A 13,298-nucleotide genomic window follows, 5' to 3' on the forward strand; every position below is an offset into this window, starting at 1 on the left:
GGCGGGTGGTATTGTACTCTTTTCCCTTGCTATTATCTCTTATCATTGTTGTTAGTGGTGGTAGTGGTGGTGATTTGTGTTGTACACTGGTTGCTGGACTGTTCTTATCTCAGCCTGTGGGAGTTGCATTCTTTCGATTCTCCTCCCCATCCCTCTGGGAGCAGGGAAGGGGGGGAAGCCCCTGGGGAGGCGCGGGGGACGCGGGCCTCGATTGCTTCCAGCTTGGCACCACTCACTGGGAGTGAGTGCACAAGCTGTCTGGATGGGGTTAAACCACGACAAGTAGGTATGCTTTTTATTCAGCGCTGAGATGCACGGGGATAATTCCTCAAAGTCATGCGTACCTCAGTGTTGTTTCCCTCTACATTTATAAGGTTGCACCATACACCTATACATACTCATGTCGCAGTGCCCCCTCTGGCCATGGGCAGGGATCTCAAGATGAAGTAAATGAGTCTTCCTCCTGTGGGTAGGGGTCTTCAAGATGAAGTCAATGAGTCTTCCTCTTCTTGAACTTTTAACCTTTTAGTCTTCACGTATGGCCTTAGGGTTTGGTCCCAGCCCCCTTAACAGTAGATTCAAGCGCTGATTTTCCTTATCAATAGCTGCTTATCAGTAGAATCAGGCATCTGCTTTTCCTTGTCAGTAGAACCAGGTGTCTGCTTTTCCTTATCAATAGTTAGTGCCTTTGTTCTGCTTAGTAGGCATGATAGGTACAGACAATACCTTTGCTTAACCAAGCGAATTCCTCTAACCCCCTTGTACAACCCCCCCTGTACATTGCTCAACCCTCTGCATCAGTACTAGCTCTCTATTTACCAGAAATCATAAAATGGTTTGGGTTGGAAGGCACCTTAAAGATCACCTAGTTCCAACTTTCCTGCCATGGGAAGGGGCACCTTCTACAGGTTGCTCAAAGACTCATTCAACCTGGTCTTGAACACTTCCAGGGATGAAGCATCCACAAGTTTTCTGGGCAGCCTGATCCGGTGCCTCACCATCATCACAGGGAAGAATTTTTTCCTAATATTTAAGCTAACACTACCCTCTTTCAGCTTAAAGCCATTTCTCCTTGTTTTATCACTACATGCCCTTGTTAAAAAGTCCCTCTCCAGAGTTCTTGTAGGCCCCCTTTAGGTACTGGAAAACTGTTAGAAAATGCATTATCTTTTCTGGTCCTTGTTTGAATATTTTGATCTGAAATCACTTCTTACTGTGATGTCTTTTGAACTCAAACATGCCACGTTGGCAGCAGGAATTTCCTCACAAAACAGCAGTTTCAGATGTCCTGGTACCAGGTTGCTCAGATAATAAGCAGGTATGTGAGCAACAGTAGTTAAGCATGCTATTTCCCTCCTGTGAGTCAGTGTGGCTTCAACCCAAGGAGCTCCTTTGCTGCATTCACTGCAGTGTTCATTCTGGGTCAGGAGCTTAATGTGTCTATATAAATGTAATACCACTTTGTTCTACTCTTTGGCCTTTCAGACAGGACATAAGCTAAATTACTTATAATTTTTTCCTTCCTGAGCTAAAAGTTTAAATGGTGCTTCTCTTTTGCTGTGTTTGAACACTGTGATTCACAATCAGCACTCTGTTACAAGCAAAGCTACCGCATTTCGTAGATGGACCGTGGGGGAACAACCACGATATTGAGGTGAAGGTGATTACATATATGTTAGCCTTCCTGAACCTGAGAAAGCACTTAAAATTACCTTTCTACATTTGATGACCAGTTGTAGTTTATGTTTCTGTGGGGTTTTACTCACTTGCTTATTGAGATTTTTAGGTTCATTAAAAATTTTATAAAGTTTTTTCTTTTTTTCATGTTGTAAATGAGAGGCAGGAATCCTTGCACTTATCTCCCAATCCAAACAAATGAACTCTAGCCTGTAGGTGTAAATATGCTGCTTTGCTTGAATGTTTTGTTTTATGTTTGAAAGTTATATTTAAATGTTTGTTAATACTTGCCTTGCTGAAAGCATTTTTGTAGAGTCATTAATTGCAGGTTGTGGGTGATGCTGATGATACTTTGTGAAGTCTTTGATTGAGATGCAAACAGGCAGCCATAATATCTTTTCAGAGTAAGATAACATCCTGTTTTTTAAAGCACTGGAGAACACTGTTAGGTCTTGAAGAGAAATGGTTTTATATAGCTTCTTCAGCATTCTGAATTTGTTTGTGTAGAAAGAAATATCTTTGGTAGACTTATGAAATATTTCAAAGGAAAATTGCATCTTTTTTCCATAGAGTAAACAGCTTTAAGGAAAAGAGGTAGTTCGGGAAATGTTTTGATATTCTACTGCCACTTAGTTCTTTGAAGGCTGAAGTCTTTCAGTATTACTTAAATCTTAAAAAGAGGATAAGGTTTTTTGAGATGTTTGTTTCAATGTACAAATATTTTACATAATTTGGGAGAGAGGTAGCCTTGCTTATGAAATTCCTAACACACCTCAAGCAAGAATCTGATCTACAAAGGTGTCGTGGTTTAAACCCAGTCAGCCACACAGTTTCTACTGCCCCCCGCCTCTTTCTTTCCTTCCACCACCACCCCCACTCCCCCCCTCCTCGGAGAGATGTGGAGGAGAATTGAAAGAATATAACTCCCATGAGTTGAGATAAGAACAGTCCAGTAACTAAGGTATAACACAAACCACTGCTGCTACCACCAATAATAATAATGATAAAGGAAATAACAAGGGAAGAGAATACGATACCAGCCACCAAAATGAGCCCGACGGAGAAGAGAGTGCCCTTCCGGGTAACTCCCAGTTACCTCCCAGCCATGAAGTGCTGTGGTATGGAATACATCTTTGGCTAGTTTGGGTCAGGTATCCTGTCTCTGCTTCCTCCCGCCTTTCCTTCCTCCCTGGAAGAGCATGAGACTCACAAAATCCTATGGCCAGTCTAAACATTTGAGCAGTAACTAAAAGCATCGGTGTTATCAGCGCTGTTCCCAGGCCGAAAGTCAAAACCACAGCACTGCACCACCTACTAAGAAGGAGAAAAAAATGTCTGCTACTGCTAAACCCAGGACAGTATCCACCCCTTATTCCATGCCATTCACGTCATGCTCAGATCCCACATTTTCAATATACCATTGCTCTTACATATATACATCCACATGCACACAGAGGGAAAGAGATCATTTCTTAGTGCATGGACCAATCCCTATAATGCTGCTGAGTCCATTTGGTCCATGATGTCAGGTTCTATCTCTTGTAACAGTCTTTCAAGGCAGGAAAGGCTGTGTGCAGTGTTGAATCATTGCTTGCTGAAGCTGATCATTCCTTTACCGCAGAACTTGTCTGGTTCTACCAAAGTTCATTCTCTGTTGGGATGATGGTTGGAGGGAAATCAGGGCCAGTCACTGGCGACCTGCAGACATCTAGTTGATGGCCTATAAAAATATTACATAGCAGGCAACAACATACAATTAAGTTCATTGGCTGTTTTCCCCTAAAATCAAATCCCCTTGAGGTATACATCGGGCTTCCCTATCTTCCTGCATTACCCACCAAGTATATCCGGGTCCCTGAGCAAAAGCAGTCCCACGAGTGGGTTTGCCTTTATCTGAAGCAGGAATAACCCAGACTGTCTTCCCCAGCAAATTCTTCATGTGCACCACAGGAACTTTGTCCCTGTCTACAGGATGTAAAAGTTCTGACTGTGCTGGGCCAGCCCTGTTGGCACATCCTCTGGTGTTGACCAACCAGGTGGCCTTTGGTAAGTGTGTATCCCAATGCTTGAAAGTTCCCCCACCCATTGCTCTCAGTGTAGTTTTTAACAGCCCATTGTACTGTTCGATTTTCCCAGAGGCTGGTGCATGGTAGGGGATGTGATATACCCACTCATTGCCATGCTCTTTGGCACAAGTGTCTATAAGGTTATTCCGGAAATGAGTCCTACTGTCTGACTCAATTCTCTCTGGGGTGCTATGTATCCACAAAATGTGTTTCTCAAGGCCCAGGATAGTGTTCCGGGCAGTGGTGTCTTACACAGCATATATTTCCAGCCATTCGGTGGTTGCTTCCACCATGGTAAGCACATGGCGCTTACCTTGGCGGGTTGGTGGCAGTGTGATATAATCAATCTGCCAGGCCTCCCCATATTTATACTTCAGCCATCGTCCTCCATACCAAAGAGGCTTTAACTGTTTGATTTGTTTAATTGCAGCACATGTTTCACACTCATGAATAACCTGGGCAATAGTGTCCATTGTTAAGTCCACCCCTCGATCATGGGCCCATCTGTATGTTGCATCTCTGCCCTGATGGCCTGAAGTGTCATGGGCCCACTGGGCCGAAAAATAATTCACCTTTATGTTGCCAATCTAAGTCCATCTGAGCCACTTCAGTCCTAGCAGCTTTATCCACTTGTTGGTTGTTCTGGTGTTCCTCAGTGGCCCAGCTCTTGGGTACATGAGCATCTAAATGGCGTACCTTCACCACCAGGTTCTGCGCCCTGGCAGCAATATCTTGCCACAGTGCAGCAGTCCAGATGGGTTTACCTCTGTGTTGCCAGTTGCTCTGCTTCCATTGCTGCAACCACCCCCACAGGGCATTTGCCACCATCCATGAGTCAGTATAGACATAAAGTCCTGGCCACTTTTCTCATTCGGCAATGTCCATCTGGATGGCTTTCACCTCGGCAAACTGACTCGATTCACCCTCTCCTTCAATAGTTTCTGCACCTTGTCATTGAGGACTCCCTACAGCTGCCTTCCATCTCTGATGCTTTCCCACAATACGGCAGGACCCATCAGCAAACAAGGCATACTGCTTTTCACTTTCTGACAGCTGATTATATGGTGGGGCCTCTTCGGTACGCATCACCTCCTCCTCTGGTGACATTCCAAAATCTTTGCCCTCTGGCCAGTCCATGATGACTTCTAGAATGCCTGGATGACTGAGTGGGATTTCCTATTCGAGCTCGTTGTGTAATTAGTGCAGCCCATTTACTCCATGTAGCATCAGTTGCATGATGTGTAGAGGAGACCCTGCCTTTGAACATCCAGCCCAGCACAGGCAACCGGGGTGCCAGGAGGAGCTGTGCTTCGGTGCCAATCACTTCCGAAGCAGCTCGAACCCCTTCATAGGCTGCCAGTATCTCTTTCTCAGTTGGGGTATAGCTGGCCTCAGATCCTCTGTATCCCTGGCTCCACAAGCTGAGGGGTCAACCTTGTTTCTCCCCTGGAGCTTTCTGCCAGAGGCTCCAGGTGGGACCATTCTCCCCAGCTGCAGTGTAGAGCACATTTTTTACACCTGCCCCATTCCGGACTGGTCCAAAGGCTACTGCATGAACTATCTCACGTTTAATTTCTCAAAGGCTTGTTGTTGTTCAGGGCCCCATTTAAAATCATTCTTCTTATGGGTCACAAGAAAGAGAGGACTCAATCAAACTGTAATTTGGGATGTGCAGTCTCCAGAACCCCACTGCACCCAAGAAAGCTTGTGTTTCTTTCTTATTGGTGGAGACATTGCTGTTATCTTGTTGATTACATCCGTGGGGATCTGGCGACATCCATCTTGCCATTTTATTCCCCAAAACTGAGTCTCCTGTGCAAGTCCCTTGACCTTACTTCGTTTTATGGCAAAACCGTCTTTCAGCAGGATTTGGATTATTTTCCTGCCTTTCTCAAAGACTTCTTCCGCTGTATCACCCCACACAATAATGTCATCAATGTATTGCAGGTGTTCTGGGGCTTGCCCCTGTTCCAGTGCAGTCTGGATCAGTCCATGGCAAATGGTAGGGCTGTGTTTCCACCCCTGGGGCAGTCGGTTCCAAGTGAAAGCACTTACCCCTCCAAGTAAAAGCAAACTGTGGCCTGCACTCTGTTGCCAAAGGAATTGGGAAAAATGCATTGGCAATATCAATTGTGGCATACCACTTGGCTGCCTTTGACTCTAATTCACACTGAAGTTCTAGCATGTCCGGTACAGCAGCAGTCAATGGTGGTGTGACTTCATTCAGGCCACGATGGTCTATTGTTAGTCTCCACTCTCTGTTAGACTTTCACACTGGCCATATGGGGCTATTAAAGGGCGAGCGGGTCTGCTGTTCACTCCCTGACTCTCCAGTCTATGGATCAGCTGATGGATAGGAATCAGGGAGTCTCGGTTGGTGCGATATTGCCACTGGTGCATTGTTGTGGTTGCAATTGGCACTTGTTGTTCTTTGACCTCAGCAGCCCCACAACAGAAGGATCCTCTGAGAGACCAGGCAAGGTGGACAGCTGCTCAATTTCCTCAGTCTCCAAAGCAGCAATACCAAAAGCCCATCGGTACCCTTCTGGGTCTTTGAAGTACCCTCTCCTGAGGTAGTCTATGCTGAGGATGCATGGAGCCTCTGGACCAGTCACAATAGGGTGCTTTTGCCATTCCCTCCCAGTCAGGCTGATTTCAGCCTCTAGTACAGTCAACTCTTGGGATCCTCCTGTCACTTCAGAAATATAGATGGGTTCCACCCCTTGACAGCTTGATGGCATCAGGGTGCACTGTGCACCGGTATCTACTAGAGCCTTATACTTCTGTGGGACTGATGTGCCAGGCCATGTGATCCACACAGTCCAGTAAATCTGATTGTCCCCTACCTCCACCTGGCTGGAGGCAGGGCCCCTCTAATAGTGATCACAACATTGGACACTTGTGTTGAAAGGGATTATTCTTCATTATCACAGGAACTGGAGTAAAATGAGCTCTTCCACTCCATCTGGGAACCTGCTTACCAGAGACTGAAGCCACAGCTCTCATGGGAGGGTCAGTCTTGGCCTTTGCTCCCCTCTTCAATTCATCCACCTGTTTCTCCAAAGCTGAAGTAGGTTTTCCATCCCACTTCGTTGTGTCTTCTCTGTGATCCCGCAGGTAAAACCATAGGGTGGCCCATGGCATATACCTTCTATATCTTCTCTCTCGAACAGTGGGACGCCTTTTGTTAATAGCTGAGACGTGTGTTGGTACACATGAAGAGCTGGATAAATCAGATAGATCGTCCCTCAATTGTTTGAGATCCTGGGACAGTTTTTCCACAGCTGAGATGATGGAAGGGGTGAGATTGTCTTCAAACTCTCGGAGTTTATTAATCATTTTATCCACTGTTAGTGGTACTATGTCATTCCAGGTTACTGTTACAATAAATGGCATATGATGACGGTGCATTCAGTGTAAGTTTTTGCCACATGGGTAGTGAACGTCTGACTTCATCTGGGTCATGAGCATTTAAATAAAATACTTATTTTAAAGGTGGGCAGGGTTGTTCCTTTAAGGACTGGTATTTTCTGTTTAGTTTACTATGGAAATCTTCAAGTTTTTTTAAATGAGCAGGAGTAAGCAAACTTAGCTGAAACCTGTTCAACAGAAGTACTTCAGTCAGATAGACTATAGTCAGATTACTTATCGAGTAATAACTAAACAAGTCCATGTCAGTGCAGAGGGATAGAGCTTACCTTAAGCCATCCCAGAAGACTAAGATAAGGGAGCAGTCAGTGGATGCAGAAGCAGAAATTTCTGAAGCATCAACCAAAAATGTACATTGTATGATGGCTTTCTTATTTGGAGGTTTCTGTCTGTTTCCTCCTCAGTGTGTTACTTTTGCTAAAAGCTCATGGAGAATCCTACTGGAGAGGTCATGAATACTAATTTTTCTGTCTTAATAAAATATGACATGCTGTTGTTTTGCTTATCTTTAATGAGGAGCCTCAGATTTTGGAAAGCATCACTGAATTATCATTGAGGGCTGACCATCATTTAGAACTGACTTTAAATTCCCTTCATGTAATATTCTGTCAGTCTTACTTTCTTTTCCTTTGACACTGATGTTCTGCACATCATTCACAATAACACGGATAAGGACCATATAATTTTTACAGGGACAAAGCCTCACAGCCAAAAAAAAAAAAGCTGCCCTCACAAGAATAAGTTTTTTTTTTCTTTTAAAACATGTATTATTTAAATACCTTTGGCATTGTGACAATCAAGATGCTAATTTTGACTTCTCAGACAATGGTAGATCATCCTTCAATGGACCCTGTAACCCCTTCATCAGCCCGGACAAAACAGAAACACAGGTCCGCTGAAACTGGTCGTGTACCCTGAGGGAGGACATAGTTGCCATGTACTGCACAATGCCTTTGAATAATATATAAATGAAGATCTCAGCTCCAAGATCCAGACTGTGTGTTACAATTTCATTGTTGGTTTGTAATATTTCATCACTTTTCAAAAGATTGAGATGCTAATATAGGAATTTTACCATGAAAGATTAGTTCTGGAGTCTGACAAAAGCAGAAGAAAAATGGTGGTGGCATCAGTGACCTCTCTGCAGATGTGCTTCACTTAAGTAAAAAGTATGAAGGTATCAGGGGATTGCGATAGATACCTGAATTTTGTTTGCTGCCGTAGAGTATGGAAGGGAAGGGCCTATGCAGTGCAGTTCATGAATAGATGTAAGGAAAATGCCAGATAAGGTAACACTAGCCAAGGAAGCGTTATTCACTGGTGACAAATGAATCTTGTTTTTTTTGTATTTGTTACCAATGATTTCTTTTGTATTTACAGAGAAAGGAAATTTGATCTTAAACCTCTTCTCAAGCGCTGAGATTAAATTCTCAGTTCTGAAATAGACAACCTGAAATCTTGGTTGTTTTAGTGATTATGATGTACCCTGGGCCTGAATTCAGCTGTGGTACCCTTACGTAAGTATTCTGGTTTAAATTAAAACCTACTAATACTAAATTAAGTATCTTCCCATTCTACTGAGAAAGACCTTTGAAGAACGCAAATAAGGTTGGCTGAGATGTTGTCTCATAAGTATTATATCATTGCAGAAATTTAGAGCTGAAACTCACTACCACAATCCATGATTATCCAGATTTCTCACATTCTGCATATTGCCCAAGATCTGAAAATTGGCTAGACAAAAGGTTAAAAATAGCAGGAGAAGTTCCATGAATACATTCTTTTATTGGATCACTGTCAAGGGAGCACAGCCTTTATTCTTTTCAAGTATGCAAATAAGTACAAATAAAGAATTTTATTATAAAATTGATAGTTTTTAAACCAGAAGCATGGAAAATTATTCTATTAAAAGGTGTGTTCTTCTGTTCAGCCATTTTACCTTTCTTGAAGGTATGAGTTTATTAGGAAGAGAACATTCTAATATACGGCTATAAGACTACAGTATTGAAACTGTGCACTGGGGCCAGCTCTGGGATATAATTTAAAAGGCAAATAGAAAAGTGCTGGTACCTGGCATTGGACTTTTAGTATGTTAATGAAGCTGTGTTTCTTGCAACTCCATTTGCTGCATGAGAAATATACTACTCTATTTGTTTCAAGTTCTGCATTTATTCTGTTGATCTACATCTTGTTTATGGGCAATCAGAAGAGAACTCTTACTCATATAAAACTATTCATATCAAATTATTAGTTAGATGCTGTAGAGGATGTAATATACCCTAAATGACTGATCTGTTGCAAAGCTGGAGTTGTCTCATACATGAAGACCTGAAATCACCCTGGGTGAATTGAAAATTGGAAAAGAAAAAAAATCCTCTTAATTTTTGTTTTGATAATCATGTCAGAGCAATAAGTACCCTATAAAATTCTATCATTTTTTAGCTACTTAGCTATCAAGTCACTCTCAGTTGTCTAGAGAATTATTTAAAAATGCCCCATTCATCCACAGGTGTTGACAAGCACAGCGTGTAGAATGCTACTTTGTCCTAGAAGTGGTGTACTGAACACATGTAATAACTTGGGAGAATGAGTGCTAGTAGCTAAGAATTCCTTCAATCCAGTGAATTTTCATTAGTACCCTTGTCAAAGGAATATAGGTTTGAGTGGGAGAGGGCTTAGCTGTACAAATTCTGTGGATCAACTGTGGTTGATTAAAACCAGCAGAGCATAAATGAGCTTCTTTATTGACATGTACTATTTATACCAATTTTAGGAGAGCACTCCATTTGCCAAGTTTACTCAGAATAATCTGTGGATATATATAAACTGTGAAGTGAATGCTTTCAACATTCAAATTTTAGCTCTGAAAGCACAGTTCACTATAGTGCTAATCCTTTGCTCAGTGTCCTAGATGATACTGCTGTGCAGACTGTGACTGTCAAGGTAGTGATAGTCAGATCAAGCTAGAGTTGAACCCTGATCATCCTGCCTATGGAATGGTTTATTTGTATCAGTAATTGCTATTTTATGAGAGCTGTGGACCAATTCACAATTTATTCCTAGCTTTCCAAATTATTGATTGGGTGGTGTTATGTATGTGACTTTACATAGAGCAGAACAGTATTTGGGACATTTTTGTTGCCTTGTCATGGAAACTCTGGAGATGAATAGTGGGCCTCCTTCATGAGGTCCAACAGAAATCAAAACTAACCTTGTTTGATGTCCACATGCCCCCAAGGAGAATGGTCTTAATTTTAGTCTCTAGTTCCTTTTATTATGATCACTATGGACTCAATTTTCCTTTCAGTGACCCTGAATAAACATGGGGCAGCCTAGGGTTTGGTGCTTTCCAAGTCTCTCAAACTTCAGTATTAAATTTACATTTTTAATTGTTATATAAACAAGAGGATCCAGAATTTTCTGCTGAGGAAAATTCAAATGAAGAAAGAGTCTTATAGAAAGTGGAAACAAGGACAGGCGGCCTGGTAAGAATACAGGGATGTTGTCTGGGAAGCTAGGGACCAGGTTAGGAAAGCTAAGGCCCAGTTAGAATTAAACTTGGCTAGGGATATTAAGGATAACAGGAAGGGATTCTACAGGTACATAGCAAATAAAAAACAGACTAGGGACAAAGTAGGCCCTCTCAGAAAGCTCTCGGGTGAACTAACTACACAGGATTTGGAGAAGGCTGAGGTTCTGAATGACTTCTTTGCCTCGGTCTTCACTGGCAAAGGCTCTGAACGCACCACCCAAGTCTTGGAAGGCAGATGCAGGGACTGTGAGAATGAAGACCTTGGGCCCACTGTAGGAGAGGAAGGGGTTCGAGACCATCTTAAAAATCTGAACGTGCACAAGTCCATGGAACCTGATGAAATCCATCCACAGGTCCTGAAGGAGCTGGCGAATGAAGTTGCTAAGCCACTGGCCATCATATTTGAAAAATCATGGTAGTCAGGTGAAGTTCCTGACAACTGGAAAAAAGGAAATATAACCACCATTTCCAAGAAGGGGAAAATGGATGACCCAGGGAATTACAGACCAGTCAGTCTCACCTCTGTGCCTGGCAAAATCTTGGAGCAGATTCTCCTGGAAGGCATGCTAAGGCACATGAAAAACAACAAGGTGCTTGGTGACAGCCAGCATGGCTTCACTAAAGGGAAATCCTGCCTGACCAATTTGGTGGCCTTCTATGATGGGGCTAGAGAACTGATGGACAGGGGTAGAACAGTTGATGTCACCTACCTGGACTTGTGCAAAGCGTTCGACATTGTCCCAGACGGCATCCTAGTCTCTAAATTGGAGAGACATCAATTTGATGAATGGACCACTTGGTGGATAAAGACCTGGCTGAATGGCCGCACACGAAGAGTTGTGGTCAACGGCTCAGTGTCCAGCTGGAGACCAGTAATGAGTGGTGTCCCTCAGGGATCGGTGTTGGGACCGGTCTTGTTTAACATCTTGGTCGCTGACATGGACAGTGGAATTGAGTGCGCCCTCAGCAAGTTTGCTGATGACACGAAGCTGTGTGGTTCGGTTGATACGCTGGAGGGAAGGAATGCCATCCAGAGGGACCTTGACACGCTTGTGAGGTGGGCTGATGCCAGCCTGTAACCATGCCAAGTGCAAGGTCCTACACCTGGGTTGGAGCAATCCCAGGCACAGCTACAGGCTGGGCAGCGAAGAGATTCAGAGCAGCCCTGAGGAGAAGGACTTGGGGGTGCTGGTCAATGAGAAAATGAACATGAGCCAGCAGTGTGCGCTTGCAGCTCAGAAAGCCAACCGTATCCTGGGCTGCATCAAAAGGAGTGCGAGCAGCAGGTCGAAGGAGGTGATCCTGCCCCTTTACTCTGCTCTTGTGAGACCTCACTTGGAGTATTGTGTGCAGTTCTGGTGTCCTCAACATAAAAAGGACATGGATCTGTTGGAACAAGTCCAGAGGAGGGCCACAAGGATGATCAGGGGACTGGAGCACTTCCCATAGGTGATAGATAGGCTGAGAAAGTTGTGGCTGTTCAGCCTGGAGAAGAGAAGGCTGCGTGGAGACCTCATAGCAGCCTTCCAGTATTTGAAGGGCGCCTATAGGGATGCTGGGGAGGGACTCTTCATTAGGGGCTGTAGTGATAGGACAAGGGGTAATGGGTTAAAACTTAAACAGGAGAAGTTTAGATTGGATAAAAGGATGAAATTCTTTCCTGTTAGGGTGGTAAGGCAGTGGAATAGGTTGTCCAGGGAGGTTGTGAATGCTCCATCCCTGGCAGTACTCAAAGCTAGGTTGGACAAGGCCTTGGGTGATATGGTTTAGTGTGAGGTGTCCCTGCCCATGGCAGAGGGGTTGGAACTTGATGATCTTAAGGCCCTTTCCAACCGTAACAATTCTATGATTCTATGATTACTTCATCTGCATTTAATACTTCTGAAAAATGGCAGTTATTGCCCTTGGGGACTTAACCTGTTTTTTGGTTTGTTTGTTTGTTTGTTTTCTATGAAATAAATTAGATCATTGGGGAGTGGCAGTGTAAATTTCTTCATGCCGTTTAATTGTACACTCATGGGGCCTGAGTAAGCATATCATGTTCTGAGGTCTGAGTCTTTATATCTCAGCAGACTGCAGACTTGGTTACTTGTCATAGCCAATGTGGTGGCTTCTGTGGCATGGGTCCCTCCTCTAAGTTATAAAAAGAAAATAGAGCATTTCATTTCATATGTTATTACAGAGTACCAGTCACCACTAGTCTGTGATCTGAGCCAAAGACATACAAGGAGAAAGACTTTGCCTCCCTCATCCTGGTTCTCTGGAGGACATGGGTGAGCCAAGTGGCTGGTGAGGCTGAGGTTCTTTTCCACATTCTGGCACTGGCCAAAATGGTCTCATTTCCCCCTGTGTCAGCTTTCCAAGCTGGAGTGTGTGAAAAATTATGTTGACTTTCTTTGCAAGACATTTTCAGCACTGCTCTTGGAAGAGATAAGGGCATTACTACCAACTGATTTTCCTAAGATTAAAATTTATACACTTAAGCATAGGTTCTGAAACTGATTTACTTGAATAGTATAAGAAGTCTAAAAGTGTTTCGTATGTCAGTCAGCTGGCTTGCTGTTGTCATCTGTTGTTGTTTCTTGAAGTGTAAC

This window comes from Neopsephotus bourkii, unplaced genomic scaffold, assembly GCF_033783945.1.
Source record: "Neopsephotus bourkii isolate Nb327-2 ecotype Australia unplaced genomic scaffold, CSIRO-AGI_Nbou_v1 NB_1388, whole genome shotgun sequence".
NCBI lineage: Eukaryota > Metazoa > Chordata > Aves > Psittaciformes > Psittacidae > Neopsephotus > Neopsephotus bourkii.